We start from the raw sequence: 7,272 nt of genomic DNA, 5'->3' as shown, positions 1-7,272 counted from the left end.
GTCTCATAGTCATATAGGCTGAGGATTGCATGGTGTTCTGGTCACGAGGACTAATTATTTCCATGAATCTTTGGTTTTCTTCATTTTTCTTTGCTCTGGACAAGGAGAGACCCATTGTTGTATCTAGATGGCTGCTTGCAAGCTTTTAAGATCCTAGTCGCTACTTGCCAAAGTAGGAGGTAGAACAATGTAGTATGTTATGCCAATTGAGCTTGATGTCCCCTGTGACTATGGTCCCGAGCCCACAGGTTCAACTACCCACTCCCTCTGGGTAGCTGGCTGTGACCAAGAAATGACTACAACCTTGTCCCTTGTCAGCTCTACTATACTCCTGGGAATTCTTGCAGAACATACAAATACACTTGTAGAACCACTGTCTGCCAATCCTATACACGGTCTTGAGTACACCTGCTTTAGACATACTTAACAGTTCAGCCTGTCCATGCATCTGTGGTTGGTTTCTTGAAGGAGTAGAGGGTAATCCCTGAATTTGTAGCCCCGGGTCCTAAGTCTGGGAGCCCAGGGGGAACTTCCAAACTGTAGCTGGCATCTGCGTATCTGGAAGTCTGAAGAAAGGTGTGCTCTTGTGAGTGCTAACCAGCTCCAGGTGGCCAGGGTCAGGGGAAGAAGTGCTGCACATTGCAGCTGGTGTCAGAGAAGGGGAGAAGTGAGGATTTTTATTTGATGCTGATTATCGTCCTTCATAATGTCCCTCCTAGCACTGCTCGGACTGCATCCTCATGTTTTGGTATGTTGGGTTTCATTATCACTAAGTAGAAATGTTTTCTTTCCCTGGTAAGTTTTTGTTATAAACCGTAGGTTAGTTAGAGGTTGCTTCATTTCCCATTATTTTGACTTCGTTGGTAGCTTCTTGTTGTTTTAACAGCTGTGGAGTCAGTCTCTGACTCATGCACAATAGGATTGGGCCATTATGAACCCCAGAGTTTTCAATGGACAATATTTGGAAGTTAATAACCAGGCCTTTCTGCCGAAAGCTCTGCTGAAGCCTGGTCAGCATCACAGCAATGAGCGGGCCCCCGTGGACAGCTGGGTGGTGGCTGCACAGGAAGTGCACAGGCTGGACTTGAACCTGGGTCTCCCACATGGAAGGCAAGAACTCTACCACTGAACCACCACTGCCCTCATGGCTCACTGTTGTTAGGTGCCGTCGAGTCTTCTCCGACTCATAGCGACCCCACGCACAGCAGAACGAAACACTGCTTGGTCCTGAGCCAGCTCCATGATTCTTGTTACACTTGAGCCCATCGCTGCCGCCACCATGTCAATCCACCTCATTGAGGGCCTTCCCCTCTTTCGTTGGCCCTCTATCTTACCAAGCATGACATCCTTCTCCAGGGAATGGTCCCTTCTGACAACATGACCAAAGTATGTGAGACAAAGTCTTGCCATTCTCACCTCCAAGGAGCATTCTGGCTGCACTTCCTCGGTACTTTCAGCATTCTTCACCAACATCATAGCTCAAAAGCATCAACTTTTCTTCGGTCCTCCTTTTTCCTTGTCCAGCTCTCACATGCATATGAGGCGATTGAAAATATGGCTTGTGTCAGGCGCACCTTAGTTCTCAAGGAGACATCTTTGCTCTTCAGCACTTGAAAGAGGTCCTCTGCAGCCAATTTGCCCAGTGCTATACATCGTCTGATGTCCTGACTACTGCTTCCATTGGCATCAATTGTAGAACCACGCAGTGTGAAGTCTTTGACAATTTCAATCTTTTATCATTGTTAGTGGTGTTAAAATTTAAGTGCCTGAGGCATCTGACTGCTAACCAGAAGGCTGGTGGTTCAAACCCACCAGCCACTCCTCAGAAGGAAGGTGGGCAATCTACTTCCATAGTGATACTGCCTCGGAAACCCAAGGAGGCATCGCTACCAAGTCAGATATGACTCTATAGCAGTGAGTTTGGTTTTTTTGGTTTTGTGGGAAGAAAATAGACTCCGTATGATTTCTATCCTTGTACATATATTAAGACCTTCTCTATGTCCCACCAAATACTGAAGAGCATTTTATGTGCATCAGAAATAAAGTACACTCTAGGTGTTTGGTATAATGGTCTGTAAATATCAATTAGATAAGTCAAGGCTATTCCCACAACATGACTGAATTTATTGAACTCAGCCTTCATGATTTCTTAAAAAAACCTTTCTTCCTCCAGGAGCACAGGGACAAGGTCTGAGTTGTTTCCTGCCATATCCCCAGGGCCACCATGGTGTGTGGCACACATGAACCATAACCGTTCATGTTGTTAGGTGCTATCAAGTCGGCTCTGACTCATATTGACCCCACCTACAACAGAACGAAACACTGCCTGGTCCCGCGCCAGCCTCACGATCCTTGCTGTGGCTAAGGCTGCTAATCAGAAGGTTGGTGGTTCAAACCTACCAGCTGTTCCATGGCAGGAAGACTAGGCAATCTACTTCCATAAAGATGTACAGCCTTGGAAACCTAGTGGGGGTCTGTTCTGGTTACATAGTGCCACTCTGACAAGAATATACCACAAATGGGATGGCTTTTTAACAAACAGGAATTTATTCTCTAACAGTTTGGAGGCTTAAGTCTGAGTTCAAAGTACCAGGTTCTAGGGCCTGGATGAAAGCCCCTCAACCTTGGGCTTCAGCTCTGCCTCCTGCTCCCCTGGCCCACTGAAGCTGGAGGCTTTTCTTCACTCAGCTGCTGGCTGCTGAGGCTGACAAGCCCAAGGTTGACAAATAAAAAAGCACAGTCCTGATGTTAGCAAACCACATGGTAGACCATCATTCAAGTCCATTGTAAGTCCCACAGTCAGCAGAGCATGGCAGGCTACTGAACAATGACATGGCTACATGCAGGGTTCAAGGTGCCATAAGCTAGAGACCATTCCCAAACCCGCTGCTTATATCCGGGAAGTAGACCACATACCCAAAGCAGCTACTCAGCTGCTTGTGGTAGATTCCAGCATGGAGTTGATTGTCTGTCTCATCATGGGGAATAACTACCACCAGCTACCCAGCCACTCAGCCAGGCCCAACCAAGTTGGCATACAACTTTGACTACCACAGGGTCACTAGGAATCAGAATGTATTCGACAGCAGTGGGTTTTGGTGGGTTCAGATCAGACTAGGACCCACCCCTACCCAACTATGGCCTCCTGCTAAATCAACCAATGACATCGTCAAAGACTCTATTTCCAAACAAGATCACGTTCACAGGTACCAGGAGTTCACAGGTACCAGGACTGGATTCAACATATCTTTCTGGGGGACACAATTCAATCCGCAACAGAAGTGATGCACCCTGGGGTCAGGGAGCTGTTGCCATCCCAGGCCTGGAGTTACTGGGGGGAAGAAGTTGTGGGACTTGGAGAGAGCTGTAGTTACAGGCTTCTGCAGAGAGATACAGCCACTGTTTCCAGCAACCCAACAGGGCAGAGACCAGGGAATTTATAACTAGACACCCCCACCTCAGGCCCTTGGGTCTACTAGAGGCTGAACCCAGCCAGGAGGCAAGAAGAAAAGACAGCCAGCTTGGCCCAGGGCCTAGAGACCAGCCTTTAGGAGCAGAGCACAGTGCAAAGAAGGGTGGAGAGAGGCTCCATGGGACAAATCAAATACAAACTCTCAGAATCTTCTGGTTATAATTTCAAGGGCTCACTACCGTCCACATGGTTATAAGGATGCCAGGCTAAGATTCTAGGCCAAAACTACCAAGACAAGAGGCACCTTCCATGATGTGGCCCTTGTTGACCACTCCTATCTCTTCTTCAGCCACTGTTCTCACTCCACCCTCCACCCTGCCTCCTTTCTGCCCCTCAAACCCTCCAAGTGCTTTCTGACTGCAAGAACTGGTTCTGTTTGTCTGGTCTCCCTCCCACTTCAAGTCTCAGCTTAAATGCCACTTGCTCAGGGAAGCCTTCTCTGATTCAGAAACAAAAACAAAAACAAAAACAAAACCTCTGCCATCCAGTCAATTCCAATGCATAGTGACCCTACAGGACAGAGTAGAACTGCCCCATAGGGTTCCCAAGGCTGTAAATCTTTTCAGAAGCAGACTGCCTCATCTCTCTCCCAGAGTGGCTGGTAGGTTCGAGCCACCAACCTCTTAGTTAGCACCCAAATGCTTTAATCACTGCACCACCAGAGCACCACCCAGGCTAAATTAGCTGCTCCACCAGCCTCTACCACCTAGCACTTCCTTCTAAGCACTGATTACTACCTGAGAGAATCTTAGCGCTGAACTTACTTGTGTTTTGTCTGGCTTTGAGGGCATGTCACCTCCTTGAGAAAGTGGACAATGTCTGTTTTGTTCACAGTGCCAAGTGCTCAGTCAATATTTATGAACAACTGGGGAGGAAGACAGTTTTTGCTTTTGTTTATCAAGGGATAAGAAAGAATCACCCATTTAGACCATGGACGTCAACAGAAATGCTGGATTAGGTAGCTCTGAGGTACATCCCTCCACAGACACATCAAACAATCAAGCAAACTTGTTGACCTAACTCCTCTGAAGACGGAAAGAAAGAAAAGTAAACACTGGCAGAATTTACATAGTTGTGTTAACACAAATTGTGGAAAATCTTTTTCTGTGCCTTTTATGGAGTATTTCTAATAAAATAGCCTTAAAGTCTAAAAACACAATCAAGCAAACTAAATGAACTCAAGTTGGATCAAAGATGAATGTAAAACTTAAATCCATAAAGACCATCAAAGAAAAAATAGAGACAAACTTAGGGGCCCTAATTCAGGGCATAAATATACTATTGAGTATAACTAAAACCACACAGACACCAGAAGACAAATTAGATGAATGGGACCTCTTAAAAACCAGACACTTATATGCATCAAAAGATTTTACCAACAGAGTAAAAAAGAGAACCCATGGACTGGAAAAAAAAAAAATTGGCAACAACATATCAGACAAGGGGCTAATCTCTAAAATTTATAGAAAACTTCAACAGCTTAACAACCAAAAGACAATCTGATTAAAAAATGGGCAGAGGACATGAATAGATTCATCACCAAAGAAGACATTCAGGCACCTAACAAATTCATCAAGAAATGCTTGCAAACATTAGCCATTAGAGAGATGCAAAGCAAAAGAACAAGAAGATATCATCTCACCCCAGCACCTATAGCAAATTTCAGAAAAATTAGATAACAACAAATGCTGGTGAGGGTGTAGAGGGACTGGAACCTTCCTACACTGCTGGTGGGACTGTAAAATGACGCACCCACTGTGGAAAATGGTATGGTGCTTCCTTAAAAAGCTAAAAATAGAATACCATATGATCCAGCAATCCTACTACTAAGTATGTATCCTAGAGAAATAAGAGCTGTGACACGAACAGATATATGCACACTTATATTCATCACAGTACTATTCACAATAGCAAAAAGATGGAAACAACTTAAGTGCCTGTCAACAGATGCATGGATAAACAAACTACAGTACATTTACACACAATGGAATACAATGCAATGTTGAAGGAACAATGATGAATCTGAGAAACATAACATAGATGAACTTAGAGGCCATTATGCTGACTGAAGTCAGTTAATCACAAAAGGACAACTATTGTATGAGATCATTGTCAGAAAGTAAAAAGTCAAGAAAAGATATGGTGCAGTGAATTACTTGGTATGGCTCTTCTAGCCATAGTCTTTTTTGTAACTCCCAACATATTACTGGGTGGGACAATGCAAATAAGGTGTGTAGAACTCTGATGTTGGGATTTGTCACTCTGCCAGGCTTAAAATGAGCCTTCCTAGAGGCAGAAAGGGGATCTTACTACCATTAAGAGAGAAGAGTTAGAGGTGAAGTAGGGTGCATCCTTGGACCTGAGATCCCTGCACTGGACCTCCTTGGCAGAGATGCATGGCAGAGAGAGATGCATGGCAGAGAGAGACACATGGCAGAGAGACACAGCCCAGCAGAGAGACAGTTGCTGTGGAACCAAGAGGCATGAGATAGAGCATCAGACTTACCTGGCCCACAGATCAAGAAAGGTGAGCACCCTTGGGCAGGAGTCTTGCTGTCAGAGTGGGGTACACCTAGGTGTACCTATTGGCCGAGCTAAACAAGCTTTGTAACACTTGTCCGAGCAGGACAGAGGCCAGGCTGAGAGGCCAAGGGCCAGAGAGGTGTGTTTGAGGGCACAGCAGAGGGGAGACTGTCTGATCAAAGAATTGTATTCTAGGCACGTTCCTGAACATGAATTGTAGCCTGTTACTTCCCTAATAAACCCCATAATCGTGAATATTGTGAGTTCTGTGTGGCCATTGCAACGAATCATTGAACCCAGCAGATAAGTAGTGAGTGACATGGGAGTGACAGTTGGTGTCGGTGTCAGAATTGGTAAAAGGCTGGAGGGTGGCAGCATGTCTGGCCTCATAAGAACAAGCCTTGGGCTGCTGATGGTGATTCTGTCTTTCTCTTGTGAAGTTAGAGGAGGTCAGAAGATGCTGCCTGTATGACCTGTTTGCTAAAGAGTTTCACAAGAAAAGAAATATTCTTTGATGGTTACCAGGGGTGGGTGGGGAAGGGGAGGTAAACCACTATCTAGAGAGAGGCACAAATTAAGTTGGGAGAAGGAAAAAACAACTTTAAAAATCAAGTAAACTACTCTTCAGGGGATAAGAAACAATCAGTAGATTGGTTTTCATACAGGGAAGTTCTCTGTCCTATGCAATGTTTCTAGTTCATTTGCTTATTTCTGAGCTATTTATTACGCTAAATTTTGGAAGATGCATTGGTTCTGACTTGCCATTTTGGACTTTCTTTTAAAAGTTAGAACTTTCAAGGGGAGATGGTGCAATATGTTTATTAGTTTGTGTAACTTCTGATATAATATTCATAAGCTGAATCAGTGCTTATAGTATTAGCCATTTGTTGTAAATGCCAATAAAAGGGGTAAGAATACACTTTTCTTTTTTTTTTTTTTTTAAGAAAACCAAATGTACTTTATATGTGAATGCAACTATTTACTAGGTATAAGTAGTTTAAAGGGTGGTTCCATCTATATTATTGCTTATGTTTTATAGGACAAGATTCTAACTTAAACTTGGTCTTTCTTCAAATTGTTTGTGTGAAAATGCTGTGCCCAGTTAAACATTCCTCAAATGTTTCTATAAATAATATGTTTTACAGTTTTCAGATTTTAAATTACAACAAAGTTAAATAACCTAAAAAAAAAAAAAAAAAAATCAAGCAAAAAAAAAAAAAAAAAAAAAAAACTGACTGAAAGATTTAGCACACGTCTGAACTCCAGTCACTGCTCGA

This window comes from Orycteropus afer, unplaced genomic scaffold (assembly GCF_000298275.1).
Source record: "Orycteropus afer afer isolate SDZICR_OR568_19922 unplaced genomic scaffold, OryAfe1.0 scaffold00402, whole genome shotgun sequence".
NCBI classification, from domain to species: Eukaryota; Metazoa; Chordata; class Mammalia; order Tubulidentata; family Orycteropodidae; genus Orycteropus; species Orycteropus afer.
Note: the sequence above shows the minus strand (reverse complement) of the source record.